General features: G+C 36.4%; 1 protein-coding gene across 1 annotated transcript in view; it reads left to right on the top strand.

Moving 5' to 3' along the window:
• The window catches only part of LOC146873114 (uncharacterized), a 323,336-nt gene that overhangs the window by 115,235 nt on the left and 186,048 nt on the right, over positions 1-22,053 (top strand). The window contains exon 2 of the mRNA XM_085655655.1: positions 1,657-1,692. The gene's annotated coding sequence lies outside the window, so the exon portion shown is untranslated. The remainder of the gene's footprint in view (positions 1-1,656; positions 1,693-22,053) is intronic.

The raw sequence follows: 22,053 nt of genomic DNA, 5'->3' as shown, positions 1-22,053 counted from the left end.
ATCGAAAATACGCTTTACGCGAAAGCGTGTATGTTATTTGTTAAAAAATAAAAGAGAGAAAAAAATATTTCATTGATATTTTCAATAAAATTTTATACTTTATTTCATTCCCCCTTCTATCGTTTAGATTAACATTTGGGGACATAGATTGATATTGATTAGAAGTAAACTTGATTGGACTACGACGGATTAGATTGGTCCATCGGAATTCATTAGTTTATGCGTCTTTAAATCGTATACAGATACGTGATTATCATCAGTGTATATTGCAGTGTAATATCGATAGATGTTGTTAGCAACAATAACAATTTACTTCTAGTAATTCGAGTTGAACGACCAACCCCGAGATCTCTAAGCCTCTGCTGTATAGAGAAGCGACGCGTAATGATTTTGACCCAATTCGGTAACGGAAGTGTCTGATTTATCGCACGTGCTACGTTAGCTGAAAAAGATGTAGGAGAGAATTGCATGAAGCTATCAAGATGCTGTCAGATAGATCATATCGATCGTACGAACTAGTATTATGTTATCGACGTATATACATATGTCATTCAAATTTACCTTTTAATGAACTTTTCTAGATGACCAATTAGAGGTTTATTGGATTACTTAACTCGAATACCTCATTAAATTCGTTACTATTATAGTACTCGTATATTCTTAATTTATTACTATTATCATAGGATTCTCGTATTTTTTTTCTTTCTTCTTTCTTTTTTCTTTATCTTTTCCTATTTTTTTTTTTTTTTTACAACATATGTTCGAAAGAGAGCAACGCGTATTATGCAATCTTATAATTTATCTTATCCGTGAAAAGGAATATAAAAATTTGTAAGACATTTTAGCAGTGCGATCTGACAATAAATAATGTTTTACGAATATACGTAGATGCAAGCATGGATAAGAGATTCCTCGCGATAAATTCGACGGATAATCGGTGTGCGGCATATCGAATGTAGCCCGCAGGAATAAATATGCGTTTTTCAATCGATCCTATCTTCCGACAATGTGCGGAATAGTACGAAGGTGCGACGACAATATACCACATATACATATATATGCCATAGCAAAATAATAGAATGCTAATCCTTGCTCGTGTTTGCCTTATTCCGCATTATTTCACTTTTATTTTTTCTCGATCGCATTGTTTCATTTTTCTTTTTTTATCGTTCGATCTTTGATCTCTACGATAATGTTTTCCTGTTCTAGAAGTTATATAAACAGATTTCTTCTTTATCGAAGTTTTCAAAGTTTATTTAACCGAAGAAAATACGATAAAAAGAAAGAATCATACGAATAGTAATTATCTCAATGGTTCTTGTGGACGAAGAAACACTATCGCTATCGTATAAGTTATGTCACGTAGTTTTGAAGTAGAATCTCTGTCATGGCTGATGAACTAAAGTCCACTAACCTCGTTACAAGTTAAGTGAGTTAGATTGGATGCCGTAAATTATCCTTGGTCACCTCTTAAACCATTCTAATCCTTTCTTATCGACGTTTATGAAGCTTTACTAACGTCATGAAACTTGAACAACTACGTGAGAGAAATACAAAATGAAGCTTATAGAAAAATGATTTCTCATTCGCCGACCATTTTATTTTCAACTTTTGTCGTTTTGTTTCCGTTTGTTATAGAATATATTTTTGTTACAGAACGATTGCCGACGTCTCTGGTATCAGTCACAATAGGTGAGTAAAAAAAAAGAATTTTAATAACAAAATAACAAGGATAAATATATTTCTCATAAAACGTATCTTATAAACTTGCTAGTATTAAATTTGTAGAAAAACCGATCATTATCTCGATAATTAATTATTATGCTTCCTTTTATCGATCATCCGTTTTAGAAACAAAAATTCTTATTCATTAGAGGAAAAGTTTACGAGTTAATAGAAAAATTACTTTAAACATTATGAAAATTTCCATTTCATTACCCTTTTTTCGACTTTTCATTTTCAATTCCTTTTCAATTCGAAACGATTCGAAAGCTCTTCGTAATTCTTTGAGAATAATGGGAAGATTTCGTGTTTATTTTCTTCTTTTTCTTTCTCTTATTCTGTCTTCTTTTTTCTGTTTCTTTCTCTCTCTCTTTTTCTTTTTTTTTTTTTTTTTTTGTTTCTTTAGTCTCGGAAAGAAAGTTTATTCGGTAGTAGTATAGGGCAAGAGCTCAGGGCCGTAGATTCACAGAGAACCTCTTCGAAAGTGGCAAGAGCCTTTGGCTGTTATATATACCTATAGGTGTCAGAGCTTTATAGGCGCCTTTTTTTCTCGGAGCTTTGTCGTTCGTCTTGCTTTCCTTCCACCTTCTCTCTTTATCCGTCCTCGAAAGATCGCCATTCCCCTATCTCTTACCCCCACTTATTTTCTAACGTTCTTCGCTTCGACGCCGTCTCTCTCCTTCCACGATCCTAGTCACCGTGCCGGAAGCAGGGTTGCAGCTTACAGTCTCTTTCTGTTTATCTTCAGCCGTGAGCTTTTGTGTTTGCGCAAGCTCTCCTATGCTTGGATCCAATGTCGCCGCGTACCCACATCTTCACGTTCGTGTTTTGGATCCAGCGGGAGAGAGAGAGAGAGAGAGAGAGAGAGAGAGAGAGAGAGAGAGAGAGGGAGAGAGAGAGATAAAGAGAAAAGAGAGAGAGATAAAAAGAAAAGAGAGAGAGAGAGAGAGGGAGAGTGAGAGATAAAGAGAAAAGAGAGAGAGATAAAAAGAAAAGAGAGAGAGAGAGAGATAAAGAGAAAAGAGAGAGAGGGAAAAAACAGGAAAACCTTTATTTATTTAGTTTTTACTTGAAGTTTGTGGAGTTTGTAGGGGAAAAATGCTTAATTACCGTAAGAGTCGGCCTTTGTTTACTGACCTTTATAAATGTTACACTAAGAAGCCGTCAGATAAGTCCTAATGACCCAAAAAGAAAAAAAAAAAGAAGTAAGATCAGACGTTCATTAAATTCTTTTTATCTAACGTAATACATGCTCAACGTCGTATTGAATTATTCGATGGATTTATTTCGTTGTAAACCAGGAAAATATTTATACGTTTAATTTAATTGGAATTTTTGGATCTCTTCATAATTTCCGTCCCCCTAGTCGTACATGTCAAATTAAATTTAGGTATGTACTTTACGTTTATCGATCGATGCGTATGAATTATACGAGAGGATGAAATGATGGTAAAAAAAAAAAAAAAAAAAAAAAGAAAAAAGACAGACTTTTTTTATTTTTTTTATTTTTTGTTTTCTATCGAAGTATCCTTGCTTAATTAACGGCGTGTCCTATAATAAACGACTTTTATTCGTGTCAGAGTCGTTCGAACGTTCAGAAAAATTGATTAGTCGGATGTCGTGTCTCCCAATTAGTTTCGAACGTGATCGAACATTTATCGATATAGCGAACAACGATTATGTCGATGGAAACTGACGATGAAGGAACTGTGTGAATATATCCATATACACACACACACACACACACACACATATATATATATATATATATGTATGTATTTATTTATACCGGGTGAGGCACTCAAAACTGGTTATCTGAACAATTTCGTTGTATTTGGTTTGATAAAAAAAAATGTTCGGGAGAAAGTCACACTATTTCAAGGAGCACATTCGATGATGAAAAGAATTTTATTTCAATGTCATTTTCTTCACGAGATTTCTAAATTATCTTTCTAAATCATTTTTTTTTTGGATGAATTGATTTGTCCCTTCTACCCTTGCGAATAGAATAATATCAAGGACCTTGAAATCTCGTAAAAAAAGTGACCTTAAGAAAAAATTCTTTCCGCTATTAGATGTATCCGTTGAAGTAGCGTAACTTTGTTCTGAGGATTTCTTTATAAAACCAAAAATGATGGAGTTATTTAAGTGGTCTGTTTTAAGTGTCTCACCCTGTATAAGTGCATCGGTAGAACAACAAAGTTTGGAATTTTGAATACTGACCCGGTTTAAAGCAAACTCGGAGAGAGAGTACCTCGTTGAAATACGTACCATCTACCTTCCTACCAAGCTACCTTTAGTTGGAGAAGCTCGAGTCGTTTCGCTTGAGATACTTTGAAAGTCCCAATGTGTTTAGCCGGAGGACATGGTGCGACACTCGCAGTGTGTCTCTACCGACTCGGCTATTCCGTATTTCCTGACATTAGCACGTGTTTCTGCAAAAACTTTGTTAACGTAACGCGTTTGTCTCATTTCGTTACGTTCACTTCGTCTATGATACTGTGTGACTGAACGAAAATGAGAACGTTCATGGAACGTCCAAAAAAAAAAAAAGAAAATAAATAAAACCTTTTTATTTCCATTAAGAGTATTTTAATTAATTTCGATTAGTATACTTTCGAATCGATCGATTTATGTTCTATGTACCCGTGTATGTGTGTGTATATTAGATCGTTCATTAATAATTAATATCTGTTCATTTCTTAATTAATTGGTATAAAGTAACATCTGTACGTCACTTTTGATATCGTCAGTTCGTACGTATGTATGTTTCGTTTCTAACTTGTTGCATTTGAATGTATTGAAAACTTCTTCTAACACATGCGTTTAGTCGACTTTACCTTGATCTCTTTAGGTGTATATATATTAAAAAAAAAAAAAAGAAAGAAACAAAAAGGAAAAAAAGTACTCAGAATATCAACTCTGAAACTAACGATTATTTATTTTTTTCTTTATATGTACATATACATATATATATATATATAGGAAGGATAATATTAAAATCCTTTCGATTCCCCTGCTACGAGTGTAAACGAACGAACGATTTTTATTGCGAGAATATCGACGGTACTGTTTAATCGACCATATGAAAAATACAGCGAATTAATGCGCGAGCAAGATTTCCTCTTCCGAAATGCAAAAAATAAAAAAGAGGAAAAAAGAACTAAAAAAGAGGAAAGAAAAATTGCAAAGGAAAATAAATAAACTCGAATTCGTTCTCGCTTTTTCCCCGTGTGTTACGCGCCGCTCGCGTTTATTCGGATGGATTTATATCGATACGAGCGATAAAACGTTCGGCGTGCAACAAAACGTGTAAATTGCTATTGCATTTATTTATTAGGCCGAATGAACGTCGCTCGTATATATATGTGTGTATATATATATATATATATATATATATATATATACACACTTACACACACATATTAAAACATGATGGTACGTACGCGAAAAGCGTTTCGAAAAAAAGATAAAGTCGGATAAAATGGAGAGGCACGAAACGTTGACCTCGATGGAAAATGTATCGTATTTACATGAATAGAAGTAAAAAATAGAAGGACATACGTAAAGAATTTCGTCGCGAAAAAGCAAAGATCTTTATCGGTTTGTATTTTGTGTCGATCTGCCACAAAACAGAAATAGAGATAGAAAAAGAACGAGAAAGCAGATTATCGAACAGCATCCGATATCCGTGGAAACGCGCGTTAAAAAGTTCGGTGTCGTTGCCACGGGCGATGTTCGCGAGGGTGGTTTTTGCAATTAGCGATATCGGCTATGTCACCCCTAGCTTCCCGAACGACATCCCGGCTAGCTTTAGCCAATGTGTGCGTCTGTGCGCACCTTCCAGAGGACACAGAATGTGCTTTGGCATTTCGCCAAATTTTCACCGTCCGTTCTACCCTTCTACGAGTAACCTCCTCATCACCACCCACTGCTCCTCTCTCTCTTTCTCTTTCTTTCTCTCTCTCTCTTTCTCTTTGTCGTACTTTTTCCTATATACGTTCATGGGAACGTATATATATCGACGCCTAGGGCCAACAGACGCATTATCAAACGATTTATATCGATGTATTGTAAAATTTGTGGTGGCTTGCGTGTTGTATGTTTTCAGGAGAATCAGTTCGTTGCATTTTGTAATGTTACGTGGGTATGTTACGAAGTATTGCCCGAAAGGGAACGAGACCCTACGAAAAAGGGTTCTGTATGTTACCGGTTTCTGCCTAAAGCCAAAAAGATATCGCATTTTTGTTTCACGTGTTATCAGTTTTAATCCGATATTCAACGTTAATGACTTTTCGACTGGTAACCCAACGAGACCTGAGTTTTCGTTATAATTGTACCTTGCGGCTGTCGTACGAATTTGTCTTTTTCTTTTGTCGACAGATTGTCATTTAGTGTGATGAAGTTCTTTTGAGAAATTAACCGATGAGTTTTCATATTAGAAAAAGTTTGTTTTCGTTATGTACTCAAGCTGTTTTTATCATCTCAGTCAAATTTATGTATATCCACGTACTTTTTAATTATGCGTTTATCTTTGTATTTTTCTTTTCTTTTCGTTTCATCGAACCTATCCAGCTCTTAATTATTACGTCCTTTACTGTTGGCGTAGTTAGCGTTATCATTAATAATCCGGGTTCTTCGATTGTGTGATTAAGTTCTTACGAAAGATAGAGATAGATAGAGAGACTCAGAATTGGCTCCGCTCCGTGAATCCATTGAGAGGCAGGACCGAGAGAGATTCACGGCTCGAATATTCTCATCATCGATCGTAAAGAGAAGAGAGAGAGAAAGAGAGAGAGAGGAGGAAGAGAGGAAGGGAAGAGCCATTGTGGAATCACGTCGAATAGGCTTTGTGCGATAACATTTGCACAGTTGGCCGGCATTTTGGTTCGGCTTTGAAGATAAGAGTCGCATTTTCTTCTTTCGTTTCATATTATTTTAAGACTCTATGCAATCTCTAGTAAAAGGATCTAGCTCTCTAGGTACTTTGAGAGATTCAGAACGCATAATCTTTTATTATTCGTTATATTATTCGTAGTATTATTATCTGTTAGATTTTATAGACAGATGTTAGTACGATACCTCTTTGCTATTGGTAATCGATCATTCCCGGACTCCCGTCGAAATGTTTGCATTACGCGCTCGGAATTAAAATTCACCGTGAACGTCGCGTATCTCTCTTGTGTGCTCTCTCTCTCTCTCTCTTTCTCTCTCTCTCTCTCTCTCTCTCTCTCTCTCTCTCACTCTATCTACCTATCTATCTTTCTATCTCTGTCTGTCTATCTGGCAGGCAGGTTACGCGCGTGCGCTCGCGACCTCTCTCGTATTATATTACGGCTTGTAACGGGGCTATGCATATTGTAGCGGATTATGCATATTTTTAAAATAATGTTGGAGTTTAAGGCTAGTCCGCTCCGATGGATTACGATTACGTATTCATTTCCCGGTTAAAAAGGGGAGACAAATTTTCCTAACCGTTATGAGGTGGAACGAAGAATCTTAATTTTCTATCTAAAATTCACAAGATTATTTTTTTTCTACCGTGAATAATAAAATCTTAAGTTAGAAATAATATACTAATAGTTTATACAAATATATATATATACATATATATGTAATCTTAATTAAGAAATAACATAAATCTTATCAATGATACTTCAATTAACTTTGCTGAAAGACAAGTACTTTAACCAAGGAATAGTAACCAAGCAGCGAGCGAATAAACGGACTCGCTTTAGGAATAAGGTCGTGGCATATTGCCTCTGGGAAAGTCATCGAATGAGGATGCGCTCTCCTGAATTCTCGGCCGACAATGAAAGTAGCAGGAATTTTTGGAGAAGGGACAGAGGAGAGTAGGTAGTGTTCTTCGTTAAGAGAACTTGGCCGGGAGATGGGAATAAGACGACGATACTTGGAACTAGAGTGAGAGAGAAAGAAGTTAGATTGCATAAAGGACGCAGCTGTGAGGACACTCGAGAGGATTCTTCTCGGGGAAATCCATGAGAGCGTCGTTCCCTTGGATAACGTCGGAGAACAAAGACCGGAATAAGCTGAAATAATTGGCAATTACAAAACCGAGGCGAATATTAACATTATCTTTGGGCCCTGGAACGTGATACGGTAGTACGTTCGAAGAAAAATCCGCGTGATTTGCCTTTCTACGAATATTGTGTGTGTTTATCTATTTTACTTTTAGAATAAGAAAGATAAAGATAAAGATATAAAGAGCTTGAAAAAATGGCAAAGTCCTTCGAACGATAAGCGTGCAGCCCTCGCATGGCCATCTAAAGATAAAAATGAGAAGGAAGGAACTCGACGAACTCGCTTTCGAGCAATTATCGTTTCAACTTTCGAATCTCTTTTCTCTTTGAATCGTAGCGAAGCGCGAGAGCTTAAAAACGGCTGTTGAGTGGTCGCACGAGAGTACCCGACTGGTAAGCTCGCAAGCTGTAAGCCGAAACCGAAACTTTTTCTGTCCATCGTTCGATAAGCTTACTCGTTTAATTCTTCCTTTTTTCCCCTTTTTTCCTAAATTGTAAAATGTGATGAAATAGGATGAGAAAGTTTTTTTTTGATAGATCGACCAATCAAAAAGTTGAACAGGAATACTGAATCGATATATATATATATATATATATATATATATAATTACAATTAATTATTATTAAATATAAATTACGTGGTTTATATCTAAGCACGATTACTTTTTTCGAATTCAATAAGGACAAGATTAATAATCGAAAGAGAAAGAGAGAGAAAGAAAGAAAGAGAGAGAGAGAGAGAGAGAGAGAGAGAGAAGAAAGATTCAATTTGGATTTCGCGATCGTGAGTGAGTATCCTTGACCCTCAGTCCGCTCATTAACCAGAACGTATCTTCGTTTTCCCTCGCTGTATTTCTCTTCAGTCTCATCGTTTTCCTCGAGCTCCTCATATCCACTCGTTTTCCCAAGGGAAGTAGGAGAAGGAAAGCCGAGATTAAATCGTAACGTATTAATTAAACGTCCCTCGATGTAGCTACGATAAATATTCTAGTATTTGCTCTCTCTCTCTCTCTCTCTCTTTCTTTCTTTCTTTCGGATGATGAGAGTTCATTGAAATACGAATAAGTAGATACCGATTTATTTCTTTTATATTCAATATAATCGAAAAAAGAAAAGGAAGAAGATGAGAAGAAATAACGAAGGATCGTTTACATCACAACACGCATCAATAATAATATCCGTAGTCAAAGTGTACACTCTGACGTGCATGTATTTTCGAGATATTTCAATATTTGAAAAAGGCCGCAAGCAAGTCCCCCGAGCACTTAAACGACGAGATCGACGACGAGTGTTTTTCTCCTCATCGAGCTTTTCGCAGTGCGAACGAATAAATTTTTCTTCAAATTGAAGAGGCTACGAAGGAAAGAGAACGAGTGAGAGAGAGAGAGAGAGAGAGAGAAAGAGAGAGGAAAAGTAAAGAAATAAGAAGTGCTTAGATCATTCGTTCGTCGTGCAGAAGGGCAAATAAAGAACGTGTCTCGATGCATAAATTCAACGAGTTTTCTCGATCGACCCTTCGACATCTCGCATTAATTGGCGAGCATGAGAAAAAAGAAGCACCGATCCAACGTCGAGAGTCAATCGTCTCTCTGTTGCGCGAATATCCGAGGCAACCGAAGAGTCTCTTTTGAAATAGCGACGACGAAACGATGGAGTGAGAGAGAATGAGAAGAAGAGATTACAATAAAACGTGCGATGTTGTATTCGTAAGCGTCGGTAATCGCCTTATCGACGTTTCAACTTACCGTATTACCAACTCACGATCGTACTCGACTTTTGTGTTTGTTATTAATTAAAAAGTAATTAATCAGAATTAAAACGAATTAAAGTTAACGTTCGTGGGGGATGGAAGTAGGAAATCGTTTCGTCTCGTTTTTCGAATAAAAAGAGCGTAAAAAAGAAGGAAAGAGTGAGACAAGAGAAAGAAAAAAAAATGAAAAGGAAAGGATCGAAGGGTGAGGAAAAAACGAATAGGATGATAGCAACGGCGGCAACGGCAACGACCACTCTTCTCGTCGACAGTTCCTATCGTCGGGCCTGCGCCATCCAAGGACAATGTCAATATTTAAGGAGACGGCAATTCGTTTAGGGAACTTCGGGTATACCGCACTATTACCTTCGACTCGATCGACTTGTTTCCATGATCTTTCACGGTACTTAGAATCCTTTAATTACTTGAAAAGAAAATATCGAATGATTATAAACGAAATCTCGTACCTCATGTACATACAAAAGAAAAGAATAAAACAAAACAAAAACAAAACAAAACAATCAAACAAACATAAAGAAAACAAAGGAAAAAAGGATGAAGTATATATAATTATATTTTAAAATAAGTAAATATTTCTTTTTAATACCAATTTTTATGGGACACCCGTAACATACATTCTATTTGTTAATGTGTCGTTGTACTATCACACGTTTAGTTATGAAGCATTAGTTTTGTCGTACGTTGTAATATGACCGAAAACTAGCCAATGGAATAAAGAACAAAAAACAAAAATAAATGAATGTGTAAAGGGTGGGAAAAAGTTTTCACTACTACGTGCTCTTCCGACGATCTACAGAAACCACCAATGGCAACAACAGAGACGTTTCAGAGGCTTCCACGACATAAGCTCAACGCCAACTCACAGCTTTTGCGTATAGATCCCTCTCCCCCCTCCCTCTCTCTCTCTTTCATTCCATTCTTCTCTCAGTAAGCTTTGGCCATACCTTCGTGACATACGATGCAACGGTTCTTCCACGATTTCTCAGAAAGAAAAAGAAAGAGAAAGATAGAAACTGCACAATTTCGGGTCCTCCGAAATTTCTTGAAAATACGAATATATAAAAATGTCAGTCTGCTTTTTGTTGCAATATTCTTTTTTTACTACTGACCAAGTTCGCTAAGAGGGTGGGAAAAAAGGAAAATGAGAAGGAGGAGATTAAGTTTTAGAATTAACGATCAACTTCGAGAAAAATTGTTCGGTTTTTCTTCCGTAGTTATAATCTAATTTTCGTCTTTCCTTTTTATTAGTTTACTCCATTGGTTTTCTTTTTATTATTCTTTTCTATTTCGAACGAAATCTCTGATGGTAATAAAGTCAAATGAACTGTTTTAAGAGAACGAACGAGCAAGCGAGCGAGTCGAATCATCAGATCCGACTATATCTAAAAATGAATTTGAATTTTTGCAAAAATATTCTTACTTCGGTTCGTTCGTATAGTCAACGACCAATCATATATTTTAAAAAGACGTGCTTTTTCGACTAGTCCCGAACTCATTCTTTCGCTTTGAGCTCGTAAGATTTTCGGATAGCGATAGATACATTCGTAGAAAGCCATGCAGCTTTTCTTCGTCTTTTCTCTTCTTCCTTTTCTTTCTTTCTCTCTTTCTCTCTCTCTCTCTCTTTTTCTCTTGTTCGCTCTTTTTCACTCACCCTAGCTCCAGTAAAAGCAATAGAGGCAAACGGTGCGAGGGTACAATTTATTATCTCGTGGTAAATCCGTCGAGCATGGAACGAATCGTTCATTCGCTAGCTCGCAACTTTCTCGCAAAGTCCTTTTCGAGGACAAAGCTTTCTATTGCCAAATCCGTGATCGAGAAAAGGAGAATGGAGTTATATGTGCGTTACTAGAAGTTGACTTTACTTGTGGTTCATGTTACTTCACAAAAAAGAGAGAAAGAAAAATCGAGAGAGAGAGAGAGAGAGAAAAAAAAGGAGAGAGAGAAAGAGAAAAAAGGAGAGAGAGAGAGAGAGAAAGAGAGAGAGAGAAAGAATCATTTTTAAAAATTTTAATATTGTATACTAACGTCATCATTTAACATACGAAAACATCTTTTGTATTTTTATTCAATGAGTGTTCTAAAGTTCTGTTCTTTTACCAGGATGGATTAAAAATATCGATGTTACGATCGTAAACCCTTGATGAATATATTCCCTAACATATTATTTCTTTTTTAACCAGAGGACACAGAATCGGTACAAAATATCGAACAATTTAACGACGGTCGACAGAAAATTCGATGATAAGAGAACGTCAGCAGACCATTCGAAAGCAAACTGTCTTGAGATTGTCGAATATTTCGAAAAGTTTATCGAGAACGTAGATAAATTTCTGGGACAGACCGAAAATAATTGAAAATGGCCTTGTTTTCTTGGTTCATTTAATATAGAAAATATGTGGGTGTTATAGAAAAAAAAAAGAAAAAAAAAAAGAGAAAAAAATATGATCTAAGTGTCCTGGTTTTCCTTTTGTTCATCGTACGTAGTACGTAATATCTGACTTGTCCTCTTCGTTCAACAATGAGTCACTTTCATTGTCCCTTCGAAGAAAGTGGATCGTGCTGAGTCGAAATGAGAAAGAAAAAGAGACGGGGATGTCGTTTCTGTCGTTGTTATCTGAAACAGATCGGGCTGGTTCGATCGTAGAAATGGACGTTCGTTTGGAGTTAAAGAGAAAGAGAGAAAGCAAGGGTGAAAGGAAGAGAGAAAGAGAAAAAGGGAGAAAGAGAGAGAGAAAGAGAGAGAGAGAGAAAGAGAAAGAGGTATCGCTTACGCGCTGAGACTGCCAACGAGATATCGTTAAGGCAAAGATGGACGATAATGCTGGCGTATGAATGCCGTCGACGTAACGTATCGTAAGCATTACCTATGATTTATTGACGAAACTTTTCGATCTACTTATCCCGATCGGCCGTTTTCCTCCCTTTTACGTCCTCTCCTAGTTCTTGTTCCCTTCTTGTTTCTTTCTTCTTTATGGATACCGTATGGAAAGTAACATACGTAACCGCACAATATAGTCTCAAACTTTCAACGATAATGCGCGAAAAATCAGCGGGTCGTGAACGTTCATCTTCTAAGGGAGGTTGGAGGACCTTAAGAATACGACAAATATTTTTGTTCGGATTACTTTTATTTTCTTCGTGTTATACGCGTAAAGTGTAGACTATCGTTTCGATCAATCGATCGACCAGTAAAAGAGTATAACAAGTATTTATAGAGATATTATTTCTTTTTTAGAGAGACACGTACGAGTGGCTGTTGTTTTTAATATTGTCAACATATTTCAGAATCTATTGGACTTTTGTTAACGAATATATAATATCCTATTGATTTCATATACAAACTACCCTTTTGCAAGTATATAGAGGCAAAACTTTTTTACTACAATAAACCAAGTTCTTACTTTATTTCCACAAAGTAACCGCAATCGGATTCGTTGAGAATGATTACATCACGACTAAAGAGAAGCTTGAATGAGTTGTGGCTTCGAAGGTGCGATTTAATGATGGTTCTGCGTTCTCGTATGAGAGAAAGAGAGAGAGAGAGAGAGAGAGAGAGAGGGAGAGAGAGAGACCTTTGGACAAGGAGCCCAAGCTTGAATAATTATGCGAGACTTTCCAATTACGGATCATGCTCGAACGAATTGCACGACACTTGTCAGCCCGACGTTATCTACGTTCGGAATCCGCTCGATTCTGCTTGGAGATTTACTTGACGAAAACACGTGTTCGTTTTCATCGTCATATCATGACCCTGAATGTTTAACACGAGTGTAGGCAGTATTAATGGTTCGATTTATGTTCCCATATAATTTGTAAGCTTCGTTGACAACTTTTTTTATGTGTAATTTACTTTTTTCTTTTTTTTCTTTTAACAAAATGATCTCCAGCTAACTTGTTTGTTTGTTTCTCTCTCTCTCTTTCTCTCTCTCTCTCTCTCTCTTTCTCTCTTCACAAACACACAATTAATACCTATGCATATACAAATACAGATAACATTCGGACATACAAGAAATTAATGAATTTCCATTAGATATCGTGATATTAATGTTCAGGCTATTCGAGTCATGGCTGCTTGAATTTTTGACGATTCTCGCATCGTTTGAACGCAGCTGCTCTTTCGGTTAGCCGCACTCGTTCGCCGCTCATTTTCAAATAAATATCTTCTACCATATTGTATGTCTCTTTTCAAAACATCCAGAGAGAGAAAACGATCTATTCTTCAAATATTTATCGTTCACTCATTTTGTCCATTGCTATTTTTCAAATCATAATTATATTTCTCCATTAAAAATAACATTCGTAAAATAGGTAGAAGTGGTGCTTTTATATTTTAAGACACATTGAGTAAATGTATTTGCTTATCCACGTCATTAACTACTTGACAGTAATTGATCGCGTATATCATTTGAATGAAATACTTATGAAAATCCTATTCTATTTCAATGTTCCATTCTGGTCCAATTCTAGCTTCACTTGCTACTAAAACTAGTATACTATTATTACTACTATTATTAATATTACTACTGTATCACTACTATTACTACTACTAATATATTACTACTACTGCTATTACTACTCTATCATTACTACTACTATTAGTGTACTACTATTACTGCTATTATTACTGTATTACTACTATTACTACTAGTGCATTACTGCAACTGCTATTACAACTGTATCACTACAATTATTAGTATACTACTAGAACTGCTATTGCTATAGTACTATTATTGATTTACTACTACATTACTACTACTATTATTGTACTATTATTATTACTACTGGAATATTATTAGTAATCTACTATTGTACTACTAGTACTTTTACTAGTGTACTATTACTAATATACGACTACTATTATTGTACTATTACTATTACCACTAGAATATTATTAGTAATCTACTACTGTACTACTAGTACTTTTACTAATGTACTTTTACTGTTACTTTTGTACTGTTACTTTTACTTATTACTAATATACTACTACTACTACTACTACTACTACTACTACTGCTATATCACTACTACTACTAATAATAACGTACTACTGCACTACTACTACCACTACTACTACTATATCGCTATTACTACTACTACTACTATATCTCTACTACTACTACAACTACTATATCGCTACTACCACTACTATTACTATATCGCTACTACTACTGCTACTACTATATCGCTGCTACTATTATTATTACTATATCGCTACTACTACTACTTCTATTACTACTAGTGATACATCACTACTATTACTACTTCTATTACTACTACTGATACATCACTATTACTACTACTGATACATCACTATTACTACTACTGATACATCACTATTACTACTACTAATACATCACTATTACTACTACTGATACATCACTATTACTACTACTACTACTATTACTATATTACTACTACTACCACTATTACTATATTACTACTACTACTACTATTACTATATTACTACTACTACTACTATTACTATATTACTACTACTACTACTATTACTATATTACTACTACTACTACTATTACTATATTACTACTACTACTACTATTACTATATTACTATTACTACTATTACTACTACTACTGTTACAACTACTACTACAACTACTATACTACAACTACTATTACTATCTCTCTTTTTTTTTTTTGATCGTAGATAAAAGAGAAAAGCGTAGCCTCCGGCAGATATACATACGTCATGTGTATCTTCCTGTCGACCCTAGGACGGGTCAAGCATCGACCGGTGGCAAACAAAGAGCGCGAAAATATCGTCGTCGTTGTCATCTAAGTAGTCTCAACGTTCTCGAACCTTTTCAAGGAGAAAAAATTCTTGGATCAATTCTTTCGTAAATATAGATAAGTGAAATCTCTTTTACATTTAATAAATAGATATATATCAAGTCTAATCGAATGACAAAGTCGACATTAAGATTGAAACAATGAATTATATTTTTAAGCAAATCAAGTATTTGTACTTTTATTAAATATAATAATTAAACGTGAATTTTTATATTGTCAATTAAAAATAAATTGATTTCATTTCGTGTAATATTCGACGTATATCACGAAATAGATAAGAAAGTTAGTAAAAATGTAATGATAGTTAAAAGAATGAACTGAAATCGAACACGAGTTACTGTTTACGATATTATCCTTCTCTCTCTCTCTCTCTCTCTTTCTCTCTCTCTTTCCTTCTCTCTCTCATTTCCACTCACCTTCATAAAAGTACGGATAAACTAGTAGCGAGAGTATATAGAGGTGCTAGTTGAGATTAAAGTTCGGTTAGTCTGCCCTTCGGCTAGACGCTACTTGCCAACAGTGCACCGTCTAGTTTCAAAGCGGTTGGTGGCCATCGAGACGATTATGGCCGGTAGGTAGGATTATGCAGCCTACGGCTCACCGGCGCTCGTAACTGCTCACCGACAACCGAGCGAAATAGCCACTTCTCGCGACGCGTCTCGTTGGAAAGAGAAGAAAGAAGAAGAGAGAGTGAGGGAAAGAGAGGAAGAGAAAAAGAAAGAGAGAGAGAGATTGTAAGAGTTGGTTAGTCGGTTGCTCCAGGATGGAAAAGGACGTTGCTTCTAATGAGCTGGCACGTAGCCAGAATCTTGTACACGAGAAAAGATATTCGTCTTTGAGAGAAAAAGAAAAAGAAAAAGAAAGAAAGAGAAATATTCTTCCTTGACCTTAACTGACTCAGTTCGGTCAACGGAAAAGATTCACCAATCGAAAATGACATTTTCCTCTGTTTTTTTTTCTTTTAATATAATTTTCTAGATAATGCTTTATACGTTTCGTGAGACATTCTACATACGAATTTATATACTGTTGATGGACTGTTTCCGCAGGAAATATTAATATCCGCGAGTTCTCATTTTGAAAAAATGAAGGGAGGGGAGGGAGTGCGATGTGGTAAGGACAGTAGGTGGATACGAAGGAAAAGAGAGGGGAGAAGTAGATTCTGGGACTCGTGGATCGTGCTTACGATAGACGGAAATTGAAAGCACTTTGAAATATCGTCTTTACATCCATGTACGCGTGCGATCTCGACGAAAATTTCAAGTGGCACTAGATCTTTTTGAATATGACGATGTAGGGAGAACAGCTACGACCAGAACGGTAAGGCAGATGGAACGAAAGGATGGAAAAGGTAATTCGAATTTTGCGGGAGTCTTTCTCTCCTTCGTCGGGAATTATTTTCAGCGGTTTCTCTTGATTTGTTTCGGTTTCTCTCTTTTTCGAGCACGAAATATTGCGTCCAAGTATTCGTCGTTCGGCGAAATAAGAAAAATAATATAAAGGAAAATAAAAAAAGAACAAAAAGAAGAAGACGAAGAAGAAAGAGGAGGAGAAAAAGAAAGAGAAGGAAAAGGAGAAGAAGAGAAAAAGATAGAAGAAGAGAAAAAGGATAGAAAAGCCGTGTTATTTCGGTGCAGTGCGATATTACGGGAGCCGCGATAAAATCGACGGTACCACGACGGCAATGTGAGTAGGAGGAAAAGAAGAAGGAGTAAGAGAAAGAGGAGGAGTTAGAAGAAGAGTAGGTGGGGAAAGAGGAACGACACGTTCCTTTCCTTTTCATTCGCCACTTCAATGATGGATTACCCAAGAGTAACAACCTTTTTTCCTCTTTTCTTCTATGCTCTCTTTCTATCTTTCTCTTTTCGTCATTCTCCGTTACGTCCCAAGACCACCAACGTTTCTCTACGTTGACCTGATAGCAGTAGCGTGTATATACTATTCTATACATACGAATAGGTATTACCAGTACATAGATACGTTAGAGCATAATAATGCGAAACCTCGTGCCGTGCAACAAGAATGGTATTAGTGTCTGTGATGATTGTAGTAGTAGTAGTAGTAAAGGGTTGGTAGTGAGATGGTGATGAGGGGGGATTGGATGGTATGGAGATGGCGGAGGCAGCCGCGACGTGGCCTCTTGTTCTTTCGAACAATGGGACGTTACTTTGTTTTCTGACGTAGCACCAGTGCGCGCGTTTCGGGCCGAGCATACACGCGGAATCTAATCCATATCCTGCCTGGGAGGATGAAATTTACTACTTTAATAACATTGCTCGTGGGCGCGAGCAGAGACGAGGTCAGGAGGTGGCGCTGCAGCATATATACCATCACCATCCACACACGTGTATGTGTATCCATACAGATGCGTGTGTGTGTGTGTATATATATATATATATACATGTACATACGCCAAACTTGTTTCTCATAGTACCGACGTCGTCCTTGTCGTCGTTCGCCGACGGACGAAACGATTTCGAGCATTTGGCCCGAGTTGTTGCGTCGCGTTGTTCGCAGCCATTGTTACGCCGTCTAGTGTCTACGTGTGCGTTCACGCGTCAAACCCTCTTCGTTATTCTCTCTCTCTCTCTCTCTCTCTCTCTCTCTCTCTCTTTCTCTCTTTCTCTCTCTCTTTTTCTTTCTGTCAACTCGACAAACTTCAAGAGAGTACTCTATTTTACAGGCTCGGAAAAATCGAAAGTTTTTTCATTCTTCTTTCCTTTTCTTTGCGTTTTATTAAAGCTCGAGATACCTTAAAGTATTATTCAGTTGATAACGTTGAATGTTCTAATTTTTCTTATATATAACTCGTCTTTATGTAAACTTGAAAGTCAGTATTATTTGTGAGAAAAAAATGGTTGACATTAAACGAAATATGTATGTAGAAAGGATGAACGAATATCCAATGCTTTTCCGTGCTTAATGCTGAGTAAAGAGACGAGTTGTTAAAAGGTGTAGATATATGTATATTTATATACGTATACATACACGTATAGCTTCATATTGTACATATCTATGTTCGCATTTCATGCCGTTGTATGTGTTTAAGCACGGGAATATAATTTTCATTGAGCCCATTGAATCATCGAAATGTTAAAATATTCACGCACGCCATGTGAGAGAAAGGGAGAGGGAGAGAATCGTCTACTTAATTCTTTCAATCTATCGAAACGAATACACGTTGCATCGATAAGCGAACACCGTACTCTCGCGCCGTCACGGGCTGGTGCTTTCTCGCATTATTTGCGTTTAATTTTCTCTTTTAAGCGGGGGTTTATCGACGGGAAATGAGAAAAGGAGATCTTCACGTAACGTCACAATTAATGCTCGTTGATCGAGTTTGGCTTGGTTTAATATAGATTCAGATTTTGATGCTAAATTAGAGAAGATCCTCTTGATTATATATTCAAATTTGTCGAATAATTGAAAAGTACTTGAATGTAAAGTTTCCAGAATTTATGACATTCGACGGAGTCAATTATTGATCCTAAAGAATATCACGAAAGATATAAAAGACGTGCGATCGAAAGGATACAAAAGATATTTTCGTTGTGTATCCCTAGTGAGAAAGCTGAGTGGGGTATTCGATAGAAATTGGAAGATATACACAGAGACAGCAAACAAATATATAGAAACTTATACACAGATAGTAGATGTCTTATACAATTCACTAGAATATTCTATCCTTTCTACCTGTATACATATATACGTAGAACCTTTAAGCTTAAGGTTGCGGGTTTGCTGGGACGAAAGGTCGACTCTTTTATTTTCTTTACCTGTTTTGGATGGTCACGTGCCGAGGAAAAAATGGCATAAAAGAAAGCAAAAAGAGAGTAAAAAAAAAGAAATGTAAGAAAATAAGAAGAAATAAAGAAGATGAACGCAGAGAAAGAGAAAAAAAAAGTATATATGAGAAAGAGATGAGGAGGGAGGGGGTGGTTTAAAGGGTGGATCCAGGATACATAACGTAACGGATGAACGAACAAGCTAAGGTTAGATGGGTAAGTCTATACTCGAAAGCTAAACTACTTTGCCCGAAGCGAGCACGAGAGAAAGAGGAGGAAGAGAAGAAGGTTGAGGAAGTTGGTGAGGTGGAGTCTCGAGTGCCGCCCGTTTCTACTATAATCCAATAGAGACCCTAAGACCTTTACCACTTCGACTCGATACGGATACCGTGGCGAATAAGTCTACTTGCGACCGTAGACACTAGAAACGACGAACTCCTCGGTTTCTACCCTTCCTTTAGCTACGAATATACGTATGTAAATTTCAATATGGCGTGCTGGAGCCACACGCTTTTTTACCGTGTCTGCCTCTTCGAGGAAAAAGACAGAGGGAAAGAGAGAGAGAGAGAGAGAGAGAGAGAGAGAGAGAGAGAGAGAGAGAGACAGAGAAAGAGAAATACCGACCAAACTTCTCCCTACAATGGACAACAACAGAATTGTACGCGATACGAAACACGCGACTGGGAAATTTTTTTTTCTCCTGGAACGCTTGCAATTCGATGTTCTAACGTACATGTGTACGTACTACACGCATACAAGTATTTCGAACGGACAGCACTTTTCAGACAGGTTCTTTCTACTCCAGTTGACAGACTGTACTGAATTGCAATCAGAATTTTTTTTCACTAGCAGTCCCGTTCGATCGGAATTTAAGGATTGGATATATTTGTTTAAATGTTACACTCACTACTACCTAGCGTGGAAATTCTAGCACAAAGAAGGTATTCTCTCTCTCTCTCTTTCTTTCTCTCTCTTTCTCTCTCTCTCTCTCTCTCTCTCTCTCTCTCTCTCTCTCTCTCTTTGTCTCTCCTTCACTCTTTGTATTATACTTTCGGCTAGTACTCGGCTTCACTTTTTCCTCGTTTTCGCCTTTATCCCTTTAAATCCTCTTTATACGGCAAACAGTGACCCTTCTAATCTAGCATTCCAACACGTGGTTACTCGCCATTCGTTTGTTAAACGTTCTATGGTTTGTGTTTCTATGACACAACTCTCTATCTCTTTCTCTCTTCCTCTCTTTTGCATTTTCCCTCACTCACAAGTTTCTCGTTTACTTCTGTTTCTCTACTATGACATCACCTGCACGATGTATACTGTATTTTCAGGGAGTTCCTTTTTACCTATTCTCCCTTTCATAGACGACGACGTTCTATAACACGCGAACCGATTTGAATTTACTGCAAAAGAAAAAAAAAAAAAAAAGAAAAAGAAAAATATTCTCTAGAACTCTCGTCTCGTATGTCACATAAATTTTCTTTCCTGGTCGTTTCCAAATTCACAAATGATTTTCAACGTGCATGGTCGTCGTGATATAAAGTGTATGACTTTCATACCAGCACGGAAACTCTTCTTTTCGTCGTTATCATTCTTCTTTCTGACGTAACTTTGAACATTTCTTGAGTTTGTAGATTTTTCAGATTGTTTTTCTGCTATTTTCTTCTACCTTTTCTCTTATTTCCATGGAAAAATTCGATGATAATAATAAGAAAATTGAGATAATTTATCGTTTCCCCCCCTTTTTTTTCTCATTTTCTCCTCCTTTCCTAAAACTAAATATTATCAAGGATTTATTTCATGTATCGAAACGTGAAAAGGTCTTGTCGAATCATAGGGAGTTCAATGGTAAAGTAGAAGAAGGAAGGAGGAGAGAGATCGTTCGTAGAATGGCGAAAGTTCAGATAAATTTTTCAAAAGGCACATCCATGAAACAAGTTTCGTAGAATTCGCGATGTTAGAAGCCCCTCTCACGTAGTGGCTCATCAGCAACGGAATTGCCCTTCTCTCCCACGCGGCATTGAGTTTTTCTTGACCCGAAAAGTTGAAAATGCTTTGGTAATTATTAATCGAGTCACGTACTAAAATAATCCAAGGTAAAGAAACGCGACGAAACGAAGATAGGACCGTTGGGAAGGATGTATTATGTCGATGTATAACTCAATGTGTAAGAAATCGATTTAGATATTATAATGTTTCTTTATTTTATCGATCATATCTATATGGGTCTTTTGTTTGATCGATTGGATTCGATGGAATCCATGAAAAGTAAACTTTTGATGGTACAACAAAATTCTTCAAAATCGATGAAGCAATCCCCTTGCTGTCATCATTGGAAAATACGTGGAAATGCATCGGCATGGATGAGAGCGACTGCTAGAAGGGTAAAACAGTTTCAGAATTGTAGGATACGCTTTTCGCATGGGGTTGCTAGTGTCGATATTACAGAGGTATTGCCATCAAAGTACGACCGGTAAAGTAGGAAAGGTCTTAGACCGAGGGTGGTTTATTGCCGATAGAGTTTCTCGATGTATGCTGTTCTTCCAGGAAAATCCGCACATTTTAAAGGACAAGGAATGGGGTTAGTAACATGGCTGAAGATAATATTAACTACAATGGGTATTATTATATGGAAAGGAATATTAATAGATTTTATTTCAATTTTGTCAAAAAACATTTTTATTTAAACTATAATCTATAACAAATAACATTACAATTTACAATCTAAATATTCGTGATTTATTTAATTAAATAATTTGATAAAAAGTTGATATCTTCAAATCTTTCATCTTTTTTCAATTATCACAATAAATAAAATAATATGAGCTTTCAATAAATAAAATAATATTACCATTCTAAATATTCTATCAAAATGTTTCTCACATAGTTAGATTTGATATTATTATCTTTCTTCTTAATTTTATATCAAATTC

The sequence above is a fragment of the Vespa mandarinia genome, chromosome 3 (genome assembly GCF_050613455.1).
Source record: "Vespa mandarinia isolate Hongniang chromosome 3, ASM5061345v1, whole genome shotgun sequence".
In the NCBI taxonomy this organism is placed as follows: Eukaryota; Metazoa; Arthropoda; class Insecta; order Hymenoptera; family Vespidae; genus Vespa; species Vespa mandarinia.
This window is presented reverse-complemented; position numbering and strand designations above follow the sequence as displayed.